Here is a 16,939-nt window from a genome sequence, read left to right as displayed (position 1 = left end):
TGGTATCCCCAAGCTTCTAAAATATCAGCCAAACTTCAAAGTATTGCCCAGTTGCCTACTTATTAGGAAGATTTTGTTGGCTTTAGTCTCCATCTGCATTATTTTAATATTTTGGAGAAGAAGTTGAAGTTCCCTTACTACACAAAGGAAATGAGATTTCCATACGGCAAAAACGTGTTGAAATCTGTTGTATTTTTACCACATGGCAGTTGTTGCAGCTTGTAGGAGTGTAGTACTGGGAGCAAAAGGACTGAATTCTCTGATTTGGGCTATTTTTTGTTTTAAAATTAGGTTACCACCCCTGGGCAATGGAATATGAATCTCTCATGAACTTTATTAGAACCCTTTTCTTGAAGAGTTTTAAAGGTCTGTAATGTTTAATTTTATTTATGTTCCTATATGAAAGGTGCATGTAACTTCATCTCTCTCAATCTCTAGGCTCCTTTATTAGTAAGCTTTCTATGAACAGTGCTGTGTATGGTATCATTCGTATCATGTCCAGAAGTTTCAAATAAACCTGATGCTAAACTTGACATATTTGGGATTGTTCAAGATTTGACTGAGTTTCCTATAAACAGTTTTTAGATGAATATTATGCATCCTGGTCATCATTATCAAAAAGTGATGATATAATCTAGCTTTATTTGGAATAATTATAACTTTTGTAAAATTATTACGTTTTCCGGAACATGTTACAAATGTTGTTTGTAATTGAATATATAGCACAGCATTGAATACGTTTTAATTTGGTCAACATTATTCAGGGATTCATGGGAATGTACTGGGAAATTAGAATGGCATCTGCAGGTCAATGCTTAAAGAATGTTAAGGGTCTCCTGAATAATAATAGTAGTAATAATAATAATAATATCAAAAATTTATATAGTGCCTTTAACATAGAAAAACGTCACAGAGTGCATAATCAAACACAAATGGATGGCGAGCTAAAGAAGGAGATATTAGGAGGGTGACCAAAAGCTGGGTCAAAGAGGTGGCTTTTAAGGAGGGTCTAAAAGAAACAGAAGGAGATGGCGAAGCAGAGGGGATTAGGGAGGGATTTCCAGCTCTTGGGGCCTAAGTGGTTGAAGGCATGGCCACCAATGGTGGGGTGAAGGGTGGGAAGATGCACAAGACCAGACTCAGAGGAATGGAGTTCTAAAGGGTTGTAGGGCTGGAGCAGGTTTCTGAGCTATGGAGGGGCAAGGCCATGAAGGGATTTGAATATGAGGATGACAATTGTAAATTTGAGGCATTAGGGGTGTGGGAGCCATTGTACATCAGCAAGGACAGGAGTGAAGGGTGAGCAGGACTTGGTGCAAGATAGGAAACAGCAGCAGAGTTTTGGATGAGCCAAAGTTTACAGTGCATGGAGAATGGGAGGTCAGCCAGGAGCGCATTGGAATAGTCCAGTCTGGCAATGACAATTTTATGGAGAGTTTCGACAGGAGATGGGCTGAGGTAGGGGCAGAGGCAGATAATGTGATGGAGGTGGAAGTAAGTGATCTTTGTGATGGAGAGGATATAGGGTCAGATTCTGAGAGTGTTGCCAGGGAAAGAGATGGAATCAGTGCCAATGGTGTAAAGTTTGTGGAAGGAGCTAAGTGTCTTTGTGGCAGTTTTGAAAGGGAGGGGGACAGTACCTGAGGAAAGGGAACCATATACAATAACAGCTAGCATGGAGGCCAGGAAAGGAAATTGGGTGGTCAACAGTTTTGTGGAAATAGGATCAAAGCAGCGGAAGATGAGCTCGAAGAGGGCATGAAAGGAGATAGGAGAGAAAGTCACAGGATCAGGGTTAGGGCAGGGAGGAGCCTGGTGGGAGGTTTAGCTTGGTGGGGAAGGGGAAGGGGGAAATAGGAGAGGCAGCTGATGGATGGTCTCACTCTCAGTGATGAAGAAATCCACGAGCTACTCGTACATGTTGTTGGAGGAGATTGAAACACATAATTCTGTTCCTGATACCTTAACATTCCTTTATCTTTAATGCTCAGAGCCTAATCTACTTCCTGCTCAGATGTCTCCCTATAATGCTGTCATGGTTACATAAGTGCAGCTTATTGGCTCTTAGTTGTTTAGGTGCTTGCAGAACATTCCTTACAAAGCTACTCATTTATCTGGCACCATTTTGAATTTGACTTAATCATCTTTCAATTACCTTAGTTACGTTTCCAGTTTTTGGGTCAAATTAATAAAACCTGATGATATTAAAACCCACCCAATCGAAAAATGTTGAATGTGATATTAATGGACTATAACACAGATTATGAGACTAATACGCCTAATAAAACTTGTATCAGCTCTTGGAAATCGGTACAAAATTAACTTTTTCACATACAAAAACTTCAGATCCCACTCTTAAATTATGTTTTAGTCTGGACCTGCAGCTTAGACAAACAATTGATGCTGTTATGCATCATCTGTCTCTGTGACAGTCACTAAATGGGTCAAGGACACTACTTGATCCTGTAAATTCCTCATTGATCAGGTACTTGTGCTGTTATACAACTGGTGTATAACTGTTGGATTGTGTAAAGCACTGGCAAAACTATGATTTTGATGCAACCAAAGCATGGCGAAAATTAACATTGAAACCTAAAATGAAGACCAATGGTCCAAAATTCTGATCGCACCTTTGTGCTGCTGAAAGTGGGGCAGGCAGGCCTGCCATGAGGTTGTGGTGCTGACCCTGCCATAAATTGCAGGGTCAACTAATTTAAATACAGAGAGCTCTGCAGACTGTGTAAATGAAGCCTGTAATGGCTCAGATATTCCAACAGTTCGAAAACTGGGGAAGAGGTGATAGTTAGATAGCCAGATGAGGGCGGGATGAACAATAGTTGGAGGAGAGGCAGAGACCTAATGCAGGAGCAGGTTATAAAATCTGCTGCTCCTTAGGCTATGGCAGCACTGGAGGAAGCAGACTACCTGGGTGAGAACAAAGAAATAAGTGGCAAACTTTAGGGTTTGAACCTGGGTGCCATGCTAATAAAAATGCAGCAGAGGAGGGACAGGCTATATGGGGTTATGGAGCTGCAAAACCCATAAAGAATGTGGACTTTGTTGATGGAGATGGCCATGGCAGTGAGTGCTATCTTCTTGAACTCCAATACTCCTTTGCAGTGCAGGAAGAAGTTTAGCAATCTCACCAGAGCAGCCAAGGTAAGCTACAGTTTTCAACAGAACACATAGTTCCTTCTATGCCTTCTTAACGAACCATTGCCTCCTTAAGCAGATCTCTTCTGATACATTCTTGGTGTCAGTTTTTGTCTGATTACTTTTCTGTCAAGCACCTTGGGACATTTTTTCTCCATTAAAGGTATTATATAAATGCAAATTGATTTTTTTTTACAACTAAGCGTTTCCTAGGTGACTAAAATTTCAGTTCTAACTTTCTACATCTACTCTGTGCTTCTTTAGTGGCAAGAGGTTTTGAAGCTGATGCTGTCCAGCAAGAGCTTTGGGAGACTGAGGTGGTACTTCTTTGTCTTTGGCAATTTCCCCTTTAAGAAGAATGTAGAGAATTTGAAGGCTGTCTGCTTGCCATCATATGGAATGAAAAACAAGTGTTAGAAAGCAGTCCTTAAATGGAGGTGATCATAAGAACATAAGAAATAGGAGCAGGAGTAGGACATACGGCCCCTCGAGCCTGCTCCACATTCAATAAGATCATGGCTGATCTTTGACCTCAACTCCACTTTCCCGCTTGTTCCCCATATCCCTTGATTCCCTTAGTGGCCAAAAACCTATCAATCTCATTCTTGAATATACTCAACGACTGAGCATCCACAGCAGAATGAGATAATACATATTGTGAGTTTTCCACTACTTTACATGTTGAAGAAATTCTTGCAGGGGAAGGAATGAGGTGTAAAGGGTACTGAGGTACTTCCTGCACATTGCTGGTAAGTTATAGAAGGCAATCACTAAAGTTATGGCAAGGTGGCTGGAAATGGGAAACATGCTTATTATAGTCTATTGTTACAAAGTATGACTGCTACCTGTAACCTTATCAGAAAACCTCTTCCAGCATTGATTAGCTATGTTGGGGTTAGGGGTGAGTTTGGGGGTTGCTGGCTGTGATACTTAGTCCAGGCCCAGTGGAAGAAGGTGGCCTTGGTAGTATGTCCAATGTAGCCTCCTACCCTTGGGATCAAAAATCTGGGTCATCCTTTATTGGATTTTAAACATAATGCCTTAGCTAAAGAGTCTGTAAATTTGGGTGCTTAGTGCCCTGAAGAACCACCAACTCCACAAATTACATTGGGCCACATTGTTTCAGACACAATATGGCTGCCTTGGCCCTTTCAGCTGTTGCAACCAATTTAATCAGCAGCAGCACTGAACCTCCCTACTTTCCTACTCTGCCCCTGCCCTCAGAGATGGGCTCCTGATCAAAGGCACAAATAGAATTGGGATCCAACCCTACTTATTGAATTAGGGCCCACAGAGCTAACTAGGATTGGGGTTATGGCAGGGATCACACCTGTGGGCAGAAGTACAGTCTTGGCACACTCCTGGTGGTAAACCCACCACAGAAGAAAATCTGTAGTGACAAGTATTGGATATCTTAAATAAATACTGTAATAAAAAGAATCATAATTTGAAATCAAAGTCAAAACATTCTTTTTAGCATTATGTGCATTTTTCCTTGTTTATAGCTCACATTAAATTTTTCTTTCTAAGAACCTTCATGATTTCTATAATTCTTATCAACTCAAAATACTGTAATTGAATAATATATAGAAAATGTTTCATTATAATTGTGTGCAAAAAATCATAGAGCAGAATCTTTTGCTAATATCTTAATCAGAGGCTTTGATAATTGAATCCATTCTTGTGGCAAACAGCTTATTTGATTGTATATAATTCTGTGTATCCAATTAATATAAACTTGTGTTTTTATCCTCCATCTTGTGGTGTTTACCTTCCATTTTATTGCTGGACTGAGGGGGTACTCTGGGCTGGACAAGTGACCTGTCCTATGGTTTTTGCTAATGCTGTGGTCTTTGTGGCCACTTGAGGTGCAATGGAACAGACCAGAGTAACATCCTGCTCTCCATTTTCCCCTTTCTCTGTGTGGGGAACAGCTTTGACCACACTCTGAATCTTTTCCCGACAGTCAGGTTGAGATTGGATGTTCATCATATGAGGAATCTTAGCTATGAACCTATATCCTACCACTCCTTGGCACAGTGCATTAATAAACCAATGTGGTGAACCACAATGGATATACTTTAGAAATAAATGCTTTTGCTTAGTGACTAGAAGGTGAAAAAACAAAGCTGTTATCTACTACTTAAATTGTACTTTTTGTAGACTAATTGTAGTAATCTTTAAATACTCTCACCTCTTCTCGGGCATTCAGCTCATGCATTTATCTCTGGATAGGCTTTGATGAGGTTTGGAGCCCGTATTAAGTATTGATGAGTAGGTGTCGCTTGATGGCACTATTGATGACTTCTACTGTCATTTTACCAATGATTGGAAGTATACTGATAGGACAGTAATTGGTAGGGTCAGATTTATACTGTGTTTTGTGGATAGAACGTACCTGGTAAATGCCAGCTGTACCAGAACAGCTTGGCTAAGGGCATGGCTAGTTCTGTTGCACAAGTCTTCAGCACTACAACTGGGATGTTTTTGGGGCCTATAGCCTTTGTTGTGTTCAATGTACTTGGCCTTTTTTTTTAATGTTATGTGGAGTGAACCAAATTGGCTGAACATAACTTCTGAGGCAGGATCTAATATAAGTTAGTCAAGCATTCACATATCATAGTGGTACCAATGAGCCTTCTGTCCCAGCTTTCTTTGTGAAGAGGAGCCTTTGCATGCACTCATCTGCCAAAATGAGGTATGTTCACCTGTCTCCAGATATAGGTGCCGGTAGGGGGGCACTTAGCAACTCTCGTGCAGCCTAATTTCTCTGACAGCCCTTTGTTGGTCCTGCTCTTCCTCTACCAAAAACCTCAGATAAGAGTATTTCCATTCGGAAACTTATGGTGCCAGTAATGGTGGTGGGGGCAAAAGAAAAAGAATAATTCACAAAGGATCATGGGAACCAAAGCACTAGCAGAAAAGAGAAAAAAAATCAGTAACAGTCCAAAATGTCCTAAAAGCACTTCCCTTTGTATAATTGCGCCCTTTAAATGGAGTGCCACTGACTTCTCGGCCTCTAGCAACCCTGGATGCCTAATTTCCTCAATATTGTTTACACTGGATGTTCTGCATATCAAACAAGGGTAAACTTATGTGCAGGATCTGCCTGCCCCATTTCCATATTTTAATGCAGCTTGCCCCTGTTTTGGATGGGAGTTTCTGATGTCCTGCCCCAACCCCAACCAGAAACTTGAACTTGATCTCTGCTTCATTACATGCTCCATTATGGGTGAAACTAGAACTAGGGGGCATAATCTTAGAATAAGGGGCTGCTCTTTCAAAACTGAGATGAGGAGAAACTTCTTCACTCAGAGGGTGGTCGGTCTGTGGAATTTGCTGCCCCAGGAAGCTGTGGAAGCTACATCATTAGATAAATTTAAAACAGAAATAGACAGTTTCCTAGAAGTAAAGGGAATTAGGGGTTATGGGGAGCGGGCAGGAAATTGGACATGAAGCTGAGTTCGGATCGGTCAATGCCCTGTGGGTGGCGGAGAGGGCCCAGGGGCTATGTGGCCGGGTCCTGCTCCGACTTCTTGTGTTCTTTAGATTTGTGGTTGGGATCAGATCAGCCATGATCTTATTGAATGGCGGAGCAGGCTCGAGGGGCCGATTGGCCTACTCCTGCTCCAATTTCTTATGTTCTTATGTTCTTATTATGCTCTGTCTGCACCCGTGGTATATCAGAGACTAAAGTCAGCCCCATTAATTAGCTCTGAAACACTGGATATTATTCGAGAATTTATAGCACCCAATGACAACCGGCACCAATTGGCATTAAGAGCCCCCAACCAGGCCGTAATTTGCATCATTAAGCAGTGGATGATAAAATAACACCAGCATTTTAATGCTAATAAATTATATTTTCACATGGTGGGAACCCATAGATGATGCTTCAAATGGCAGCTGATGCTGCTAGTGTTTTTCTCCCTTGTATTCTGTCCCTATTAATACCAATCTCCATGAGTGTTGGCAGCAAAAAACATAAATTCCAGATTCAATTCCCAAACTGTGCTGACTTAGCTAATCTTAGCAGGGGTCGCTGTAGAGATGCTGCAATTGGCTTTGGTTTCCCAGAGTTAGGAACAGGAAAATCAACTAGGTTTCTTCACTTCTGATCACTATCCAGTGACTGTAGCTAGATGATGTGCATGAGCAGGTGAGGGCAGGATTAAATGTAGTACCACCCACAGTTGAATGGCTTGAATTCATTGTCTAGGTTCACTAGACTAGCTGTCTCACTGGCGACTTGGGTGAGGTCCCCTCAGCATGAGTCAGCACTAATAGGACAATGGGGGAGAAAACTGATTTGGAGATGGGGGTCGGGGGGGAGTTCTCGACTTCAAAAATTCTTTACAGTTACATTTTAAAGATAGACATACTTTGTAATATATATCTCAATGAATAAGTCTTTTGTCGGAAAAACAGATTGTTCACAACTTTGTATTTAACATGACTGGGAGAGAAAGGCATTTTTCAAATGTCAAACCTTCTCTGCCAAAATTTTGGAAAGTTTTTGAACTTTACTGTTTCCTCCTCTCATTTTCCCTGTCTGCCTTATGCCAAGCTCACGTATACAACTCCCTGCTAAAAAAAATGATTTCCTTTGTGGTGATTTTTTAATGTAATGCCATGTACAACGTCATTTGTGGCTTCCACTGACCCATTAAATGAAAAGCACATTACAAAGTTATTTATCTGCCTTTGATCAACATTATTACTTGGCTTAATGCTGCCCGTTTTTGGGCTGAGGGTTGTATTTCCTTTTAAAAACCGCAGTTTGCTACTGACATCATTCAGCTGTTTGTTTGTGTTTATTTTTGACTGAAACAACAAACCAAAAAGTAGTGCGATGTCTACCCTGTAATTTTAAATTATATGTGTTATTGCAGTTTTGTATGTTATCAAAGGTAGTTTTATTTGTGGTTTTTATTAAGATTTGCAGTGTTACTCCAACAATGTACCTCAATTCCAATGCTAAACACAAGATTTATTCTAGAGTGGTTGACTGAAAAGCAAACCACATGGCGATTGAGATATTTAATCCAAGAACACATGGGATTAATTGCTTACCAATGTCACTAACTGCTTTATTACTTGGTAATTTGCTGCTCCCAAACTGGTTATTTTAACTTTATCACACTGGTGTAGTTGGGAACAAAAGTGTAAACACAGAGGGTGACAACTAACTCCAAGTTAAGAGACATGAGAAAGACTATTTATATGAAAGTCACCACTAGTGCACAAACCACATGTGCTGTTTAAACAAGTTTCATTTGGGTTGTTTTGAGCTGGTTTGTTGTAGCATGACATTTTCTGTAACCTTTATTGATGTACTCCTACCCACCATCATGCTTTATCGGGCACGAGATCTGAAGTCCGATTCTGAATAAAAATTCGATTGAATTTTAAGCATTCGGGGAGAAATCTGAACTTCACTCCCAAATCAAAATTTGCCAAAAGAGGAAAGTTTTAAAAGGGCTTCATGTGAAGCCCTTTTTAGTTTTTCAGTTAAATTTTTGTGCTGATCAAGATGAGAGATGTCAGTGTTGGGGAATGAAAGACTTTACAGATCTTCCAGCCCAGTGTCAGCAATTTGGGGAAAGAACAGGCTAGCTGGAGAATAGAAACTTGCCACAATAATGTGCTTGAACCACAACTCGTATGACAATGCAAATGTGACTTTTTAATTTCCCACATAGATATCTTTATAGCTACTGAGTGATATGTATTAAATTATAAGCAGTTTTGTGATGTTGGCCTACACATTAAGAACTGGGTGAAAATGCCCCAAATTATTTTGTGTAGGACTCTTTTAGAACCATAGAAAGTTACAGCACAGAAGGAGGCCATTCAGCCCATCGTGTCCCTGCCACCGGAAAAGAACTATCCCCAGTTTAATCCCACTTTCCAGCATTTGGTCCGTAGCCCTGTAGGTTACAGCTCTTCAAGTGCTCATCCAAGTACTTTTTAAATGAGTTGAGGGTTTCTGCCTCTACCACCCTTTCAGGCAGTGAGTTTCTGACCCCTACCACCCTCTGGGTGAAAAAATTTCTCCTCAGCTCCCACCTAATCCATCTACAATTACTTCAAATCTATGCCCCCTGGTCACTGACCCCTCTGCTAAGGGAAATAAGTCCTCCCTATCCACTCTACCAAGTCCCGTCATAATTTTATGTACCTCAATTAAATCTCCCCTCAGCCTCCTTTGTTCCAAAGAAACATCCCCAGCCTATCCAATCTTTTCTCATAGGCAAAAATTCTCCAGCCTTGGCAACATCCTCGTAAATCTCTGTTGTACCCTCTCCAGTGCAATCACATCTTTCCTGTAATGGACTCTTGCATCCATCAAAAGCAAAATACTGCCATCCTTTTTGTCTGGGCTGGATTTGTAAATAAGCCCAGACACTGTTTTAGCCCACTGCACCATGCAGCCCCCATCCCAGAAAAAATAATGACGTGCATGTAGGTAGCCCTAGAATTCCATCTCAGTTTCAGTTTCCAGCCTCACATTTGTATAACTCTGAAGGAAAGAGTCCCAATCCTCAGTGATGGGTCTAGGATCTGTCCTCCAGCAAAGTTGGTTTCTGTTGGTTAACTGTCAGCTATTTATGCTCAGGAATCAAATTTTACATTGCATTTCACAAATATCATCTTCTGACTAACTTTATATCTTAATATTGTTGCATTTCTGCAAATCCTGACCTACTAAATATCTGTGACTTACTTTTAATGGACTAGATTGTAAATGAAGCTACAGTCATCTCTTTCAGCTGGCTATAGAACAGATGAAACTTGCTCTCGTAACCACAGCTACAGACATGATTTTGAATACTTCCCTAAAAGAGGAAAGGTATTTCGGGAAACAGTTTATTGTCCACTAATTTCTGATGACTGTTTTCACTCTTGTGTCAGAGTCTGTTGATACAATCTAATCTAGGTGCAGATTCTTCAGTTGGTGATTTCAATTGCTACTTTGAAAATTGAATAAGTAGCAAATATGAGAATGCAATTGGCATGTTTTACTCTTTCAGAGTTGATAGTCTTTTTCAATTGGATTGCTCTCAATGCTTACTTATATCTAGCACTGACTGGCTCTACTGATTACCTGAAGACATCACTTGGCCTACCACTTAGTCTGCATCCAAGCAGACTAGCTGGTAGTCTCTTCAAGCATGAGGTCTTGGTGAATGATGAGGCTATTGGAACTGTCTAAACAGCAAGTTGCCAGTTCAGACGAGTGTCAATTCAGACTTCATCGTGCTTATATCTGGTGGTGCAGAGTGCAATATTCTACCCATGCAGCTGTGCTCAAGCACTAGATCAAGTTCCACGGTATTTTTATTGCATTCTCAAAAAAATGTGCATTCACATACATTTTTTATGAAGCCATTGTATATTTAAGTGTACATGCTCATATATTTTAAAAAACTATTGTATGTTTATACATTTGTGTAAGTGTACATTTACATATACATATTTTGTTAAGCCATTGTACATTTTGATTACATGCTGCTTGTGGGAGGAATATATTGATAGGTACAAGATTCTTGGAGTGACTGTGGTTGCACTGGGAGCAATGTGAGTCGGGGGTTGAAGCAGTTGTTTTGGTCTTGGTTTCTGGTTCTGCAGTATTTACCAAAAAGCAGAAATGGCTTGATAGATGGCAAAGTGTACCTTCATGCTGAACATCAATATTTTTTATTTAAATTGCTATTGGTGATACAAGACTTATGGAATATAATAAAATTTGTTAACAACATTGAGTGTAACCTCACCATTGATCCTCTTGTGAGGAATAGGGCAGAGTTGGTAAACATCATATGCAGAAATATCATCTGAAGTCCAAGGTCCAGTCCAAAAGTTCCATTGGTGTATAACAGCCCAATTAGCCGAAGCAAAATAAGGTGCAAAAAATTAAATATTTTGTAAAAACTTGATCTTGGAAAAGCTCCTGGTCCTGATGACACAGGTGATTAGGATCTCTAAATCCTTAAGAACTAACTGTTCCATAGATTCATCTGTTTCAGTTGTTAATTAAATTTATCTCAATTGAATAGTATCAACAAGAAGAGTTCAAAATCAAACCTGATAACTTCAGACCAGCATCCCAACTGCCAGTCATGTCAAGCTTCATCATAACAAGCTTATGAGAAGGTTTAATGAAACAGAGGCTTGCAGCATATTTGAGCTGTTGAAATGGATGATAACAATGGATCATAGTAAAGGAATATTTGTTTCATTGCAACACTTACCTAGGATTCCCTCAAGAAAGCTTAGACTGAATTAGTCAATGAGTGGACAAATGGTGTGTTATTTTCAGCACTGAGAAGATCTGTTGCAAAAGAGAGATGATGTTGCCTTAGTACAATTTGTCGATATCTCTTTGTGATTCCTGCAGCTGCAGGGTCAAATTCATGAAGCATATATCTTTACAGCCACTCTCGGGCTCTATAACAGCAGGGTTCAGTCTAACAACGTGGTGAAATTAGTCTTCAGCGGTAGCGCAAACGGGCGATAACGAATTGGCAGCCCATTTTACACCCCGCACGACTTTCTTTTCCATTGGGGTCGAGTTTAATCTCCCTATCGGGTGGGAATGGTGAATGGGAGGGGTCAAAATCGGGTCATTATCGTTCTGTTCCTGTCCGGCACCTTTTTCTCTTCACCGACTTTCAGCTTGGCCTAGGCTCCTGCTACAAGCCTGCATGGTCCAATAATGTCATTGATGCCGCAATGCTGTTTGAACTGGAACGCCTTGTGGAAAACCCACCAAAGAAACCAGATGGGAGGCAGCAGAGTGGCCAGACTCGGACAATGTAAATCTCTTTTTTTACTTTTTCAGGAGGATTTCTTGGGGGCTCTGGAAGGAATCCTTGAGCCTTCCCTGCCACTGCCTTCCTTCCCCCTCCCCACTATGTATATGTTTGGGAATTCTTTTCTTCCCCAGTCCTACACTTAACCTTACGCCGGGAACCATTCCCCTACATCCCCGGCAGCGTCTGTCTTCAGCCCCAATTCTCGCTCCCGCCCAACAGCCTTGATGACATTCCTGCCTACTTTGGGCCCCTATCTCACCAATCCCACCCTGAGTTAAAATCAATCCCACTGAATTCAGTGGAAAAGAAAATTGAGCATGTTGTAAAATGGGACTACCAATTCGCTATCTCATGTTTTGTTCTACTGCCGAAGACCAATTTCACGTCTGTGTGTCCAAGAAAAGGTCATTCAGTCTGTCCTGAACCTTTTTTTCTTGTCTTTCTTTTTGTTATTTTTGTTCTCTCCTTTCTGCCACTATTCCCCCAACTACTTTCCAAAGATTTTTTTTTTCCTAGCTCTCCATTGGGATGGAACATGAATGTTTAGGCTCAATTCACATCTCCCTTTCTTTTCCTCCCCTACCCGCTCAGTATCTAGCTGAAATCTTGAGCTGGATGCTTGTTGAATTATGGTTATAAGCTGCATATTACAAGGAGATTTCTGAGGACAAATTATAAACTAAACTGACAGGAATTTGGCCATTACAGATTAATTCATAGATACTTGAAATGTTCCCAATTTGGATCTGGGGTTTCACTGGTGCCGGGACATTTGTTTTGACTTTTTTCTTATAATCTTAAAAAAAAATCTAGTGCTGTTTGATGTTCCAAAGTTACACACACAATACATTTCCCTTCATTGCATAATATTGGAACTGGACAATTTTATGAACCAAATTAATTATGTGATCATAATCTGTCTTGAAATGAACAAAAGATCAGCCTAGCCTCACAGTCCCTTGGTACAAGGAGATGCACCACGTAGAAGCAGTAGGAAGAGGAAGTCTAAGGTTTTGTAATCACGAAGGGTACGCACAGTGGCGTCAGTCTGACAGAATGTCATGTTTTTCATTTATATTTGTATTTTGTTAAATGCACATTAAATGTTATAATTCTCACCATTACTGCCACGTCTTGCCCATTCTTGAATCGCTTTTGTGAAAGTGCCTTTTCATGGGCTTCATCATGAACGGCGAGCCTTGGTGCTACCCATTGGGCGCATTTACAATGGGTGTATGTGTGATTGTAGGAATGTTTTCTGCAAGGGTGGTGGGGGAGGGGGTGTAAGAGGCTGGTGTTAGTGGTGGTCATTCCAGGTGGTCTGTGTACTTGACTATCTTCACTTTGCAGAGCTCCTTTTGAGAATCAATCAAATATGAGTGACTCCCTAGCATCACGAACAGCCAGGTGAGCCGCTGCTCTGCTGATGGGTTTGTTATAAGCTGGATAGCCCGGTGGTGAAGGATAGAATACTAGAGCCTGGTTTTTAGTTGCTTCCAAGCCTTTATTCAGAGAGCTCCACTTTACACACACCACACCCTATATAAGCTCTCATACGGATACAAGAGAGCCCCAATTGATACACACCACCTGAATACAATTAACACATTGATATAAATCACATGGATACAATTAACAGGGTTGTCCCTCCTCCTCCTTGTTGATGGCAGGTGCAGCTGCTTCATGAACGCATGGGACCTCAGCCACCGGTAACCTTCTCTATTGAATGATGTTGTGCAGGATGCAACACATGACTATTATCCTACACACTCTCGCTGGTGCGTTCTGAAGGGCTCCCCCAGATTGATCCAGGCACCTGAAGTGCATCTTGAACATTCCTATGGCTTGTTCAATGACAGACCTGGTGGTGATGTGACTGTTGTTGTACCGCTGCTGTGCCTTTCTGGTGGGGTTTCTCAGAGGGGTCATGAGCCACATCTGCAGGGGGTATTCCTTGTCTCCAAAGTCCCAGCCCTCAAGCCTGTTTTGTGCGTGGACGAGGGCCGGGATGTTGGATTCGCGCAGAATGAAGGAATCATGGCAGCTGTCAGGGAATTTGGCACACACATGCAGAAACCTCTTCTGGTGGTTGCAAACCAGCTGCATGATGATGGAGTGATATCCCTTTCGGTTGATGAACAGTCCTGGCTCAGTTGCAGGTCTTTGGATTGCTACGTGTGTGCAATCAATTGTGCCCTGTACCCTTGGGAAGCCAGCCAGAGTGTGGAAACCCACTGCCCTCTCAGTCTGGCTGATGTTGTCGATGGGGAAGTTGGAGTAGTTGGATACCCTGGAAAACAAGCCATCCGTGACCTCTCATATACACTTATGTGCAGATGACTGAGATCCCGGCAATGTCACAGTGGCGTCTAGAAGGATCCGGAGGCGAAGAAATTGAGGGTAGTGGTGACTCTAACTGCGATGGGCAATGCGTTGCCACCATGGCAAGCCGGGAGCAGCTCTGCATGAGGGAGGGTGCAGATGTCTCTGACCACCTAGCGACTCAATCTGAGCCTTTGTACACACTGCTCCTCTGAGGTCCAGGAAGCTCAGCATCTGCCTCTACCCCCTCTCCAGCAACCTCGGCCCTCCGTTGTTCCCCTCTCTGCTCTTCTGCAGGTCGTTGTGGCGCATCTCTATCTTGTGGAACTGCAAGCCTCAGAACTGCACACCGTGCCTGCTGCGGATGGTGGTGTGCCTCCTCCTCAGGTGTAATGTAAAATAAATTTATTGCGCCCTCCATCCTGATGGTGTCAGTTTGAGGGTGTCCAAAATGTAGGTGAATATGTGTGAACACGAGAATTCTGAGTGTCAACAAAGAAATCTCAGCCTAAACACACAGAACTTCCATCCAAAGGTTTGTCTGAGAGAACTGATTGCCCTGCTGCAAAAACTCACCTTTTATTCATGTGTCAATCACTGGCTCAAAGGTCCAAATAAGGGTCAGGTGCAACTCACCTCCGTTTCCATGTCGTCTTTCAGAGACCACGGGAGAGACGTTGAGGCAGAGTTAAAATAATTTCCCTGCTTTAATACACTAAAAATTAAACCCCTTAACAAGTTTAAGTCTCTTAATTGTCACTTTAAATATCAGGAAGACTTTCGGCTTTCTGAAGCGCATACACACCCAGTCTGGGTCAAACACGAAAGTTGGTGGCTTGGAGCCGGGATTCGTTCTCGCTCCTAAAATCATCTATTTTCACTGCCCCCCTGGCCACAACCCACCCGAACCTGGAGGCAAAATCATGCCCGATATGTCCAAGTCAGGATGGTGTGACCTTGGAAGGAAACTTGGAGGTAATGGTGTTCCCATGATTTTGTTGCCAAAGCACTTTAATGCTATCCCACCATTAATGATAAAACAGAAAACAATCCATGCCACAATTTGCAGACAATCTGAACATCAACATTAATACAAATGAGCAGTTCATGCATATAGATATATTCAGTTGGACGGTGTACATTTACATTGTGAATAATGGAGCAATCAGTCCTTTGTTCACTGGCAATTAAATGATTTATGAACTTGTGTTACATAGTGGGAGTATAGGCTTAATAATATCTCCTAGAAATGAAAAACTGACAGTAATTTCATGAAGGTGTATTTTTTCTTTTAGAAAGTGTGTATTTTCTAGTTTGAGGTATATTCACTGGATGTGGTTCTAGTACATGCTTACTAATGAGATGTATCTTGGTTGCATTATTTTGAGGTATAAGATCCAGACTAGTCCCATCAAGCACTTTAGTACTTTGCCAAAACCTCTGTTTTTTTCCATAGCTACTCCTTGGGAAAACACATGCAACAGCGTCATTAGCAGTTGCCTGCCTATGAGTGCTTGTTAAATATTATTGCTTGTGGTTTTGATGAGTAATATGTTACAGTAACTATTGTTTGAACTGTTTCTGTATTTACTGGTATTCATACATAGTTGATATCAGGGGTATAGTTTTTGCATCAGTACATTCCTGATGCTTAATCCCAAGTGGGCGGATGAGAGTCATAAATCAATTATTTCTCCAGTGGAATGTTATTTTGTTAACTTGTATGTCAAATGGAATTGGCACCTCATCGAGAAAGAAAGAATGAAATAAATAACCAGATAGTTTGTTTTAGGTGTTGGTTGAGCGATAAATGTTGGCCAGGAGAACGCCCCTGCTCTTTAAATAGTGTTATGGGCTCTATTACGTCCACCTGAGAGGGTAGGTTTAACATCTCATCCGAAAGACGGCATCTCCGACAGTGCAGCACTCCCTGAAACGTCAGCTTAGGTTATATGCTCAAGGCTCTCGAGTGGGGCTTGAACCCACGACCTTCGGACTCAAGGGGCCCGATATTACCAGGGCGGCGGGGTGGGGGGGGGGGGGGGGGGCGATTGGGCGCGTGGGTAACGCGCCCGGTGAAATCAGTCTGCTCCGCGCGCAATCGCAGGCTGATTGGATCCACTTACCTGTTTTTCCGGGTTCCCCGCTGCTGATCTGCGCGGCGGGCGGGCTGCGCATGCGCAGTAAGGTCTGTCAGCTGGAGGAGCTCTATTTAAAGGGGCAGTCCTCCACTGACTGATGCTGCAAGAAATAGGAAAAATTACAGCATGGAGCAGCCCAGGGGGAAGGCTGCTCCCAGGTTAATGATGCCTCACTCCAGGTCTTATTGGATGGGGTGAGGAGGAGGGGGAGGACAGAGATCTTCCCCCCGGCGGGCGGGAGGAAGCGGCCTGCCTCTGCCACCAAGAAAGCCTGGCTCGAGGTGGCAGAGGAGGTCACCTGCACCACCAACATATCGCCCACCTGCATACACTGCAGGAGGCGCTGCAATGACCTCAGTAGGTCAGCCAAAGTGAGTACACTTACTCATTCCCCTACACTCCGTCTGCCACATCATCGCCCCCACCCCACATCTCCTTCTGCACTGCCAACACTACTCTGTCACATCACCCCTCACACCCACTCAAACCTCATCCTCATCTTAC

At 42.2% G+C, this 16,939-nt stretch overlaps 1 long non-coding RNA gene across 1 annotated transcript in view; it reads left to right on the top strand.

Annotated features, from left to right (window-relative positions):
- Window positions 1-238: 238 nt before the first annotated feature.
- Window positions 239-16,939, top strand: part of LOC137335473 (uncharacterized) — a 121,156-nt gene continuing 104,455 nt past the window's right edge. Inside the window, exons 1-2 of the long non-coding RNA XR_010966426.1 lie at window positions 239-366; window positions 3,126-3,159. This is a non-coding gene — a long non-coding RNA (uncharacterized lncRNA). The remainder of the gene's footprint in view (window positions 367-3,125; window positions 3,160-16,939) is intronic.

The sequence above is a fragment of the Heptranchias perlo genome, chromosome 19 (assembly GCF_035084215.1).
Source record: "Heptranchias perlo isolate sHepPer1 chromosome 19, sHepPer1.hap1, whole genome shotgun sequence".
NCBI classification, from domain to species: Eukaryota; Metazoa; Chordata; class Chondrichthyes; order Hexanchiformes; family Hexanchidae; genus Heptranchias; species Heptranchias perlo.
Note: the sequence above shows the minus strand (reverse complement) of the source record. Positions and strands in the feature narration are given on the sequence as shown.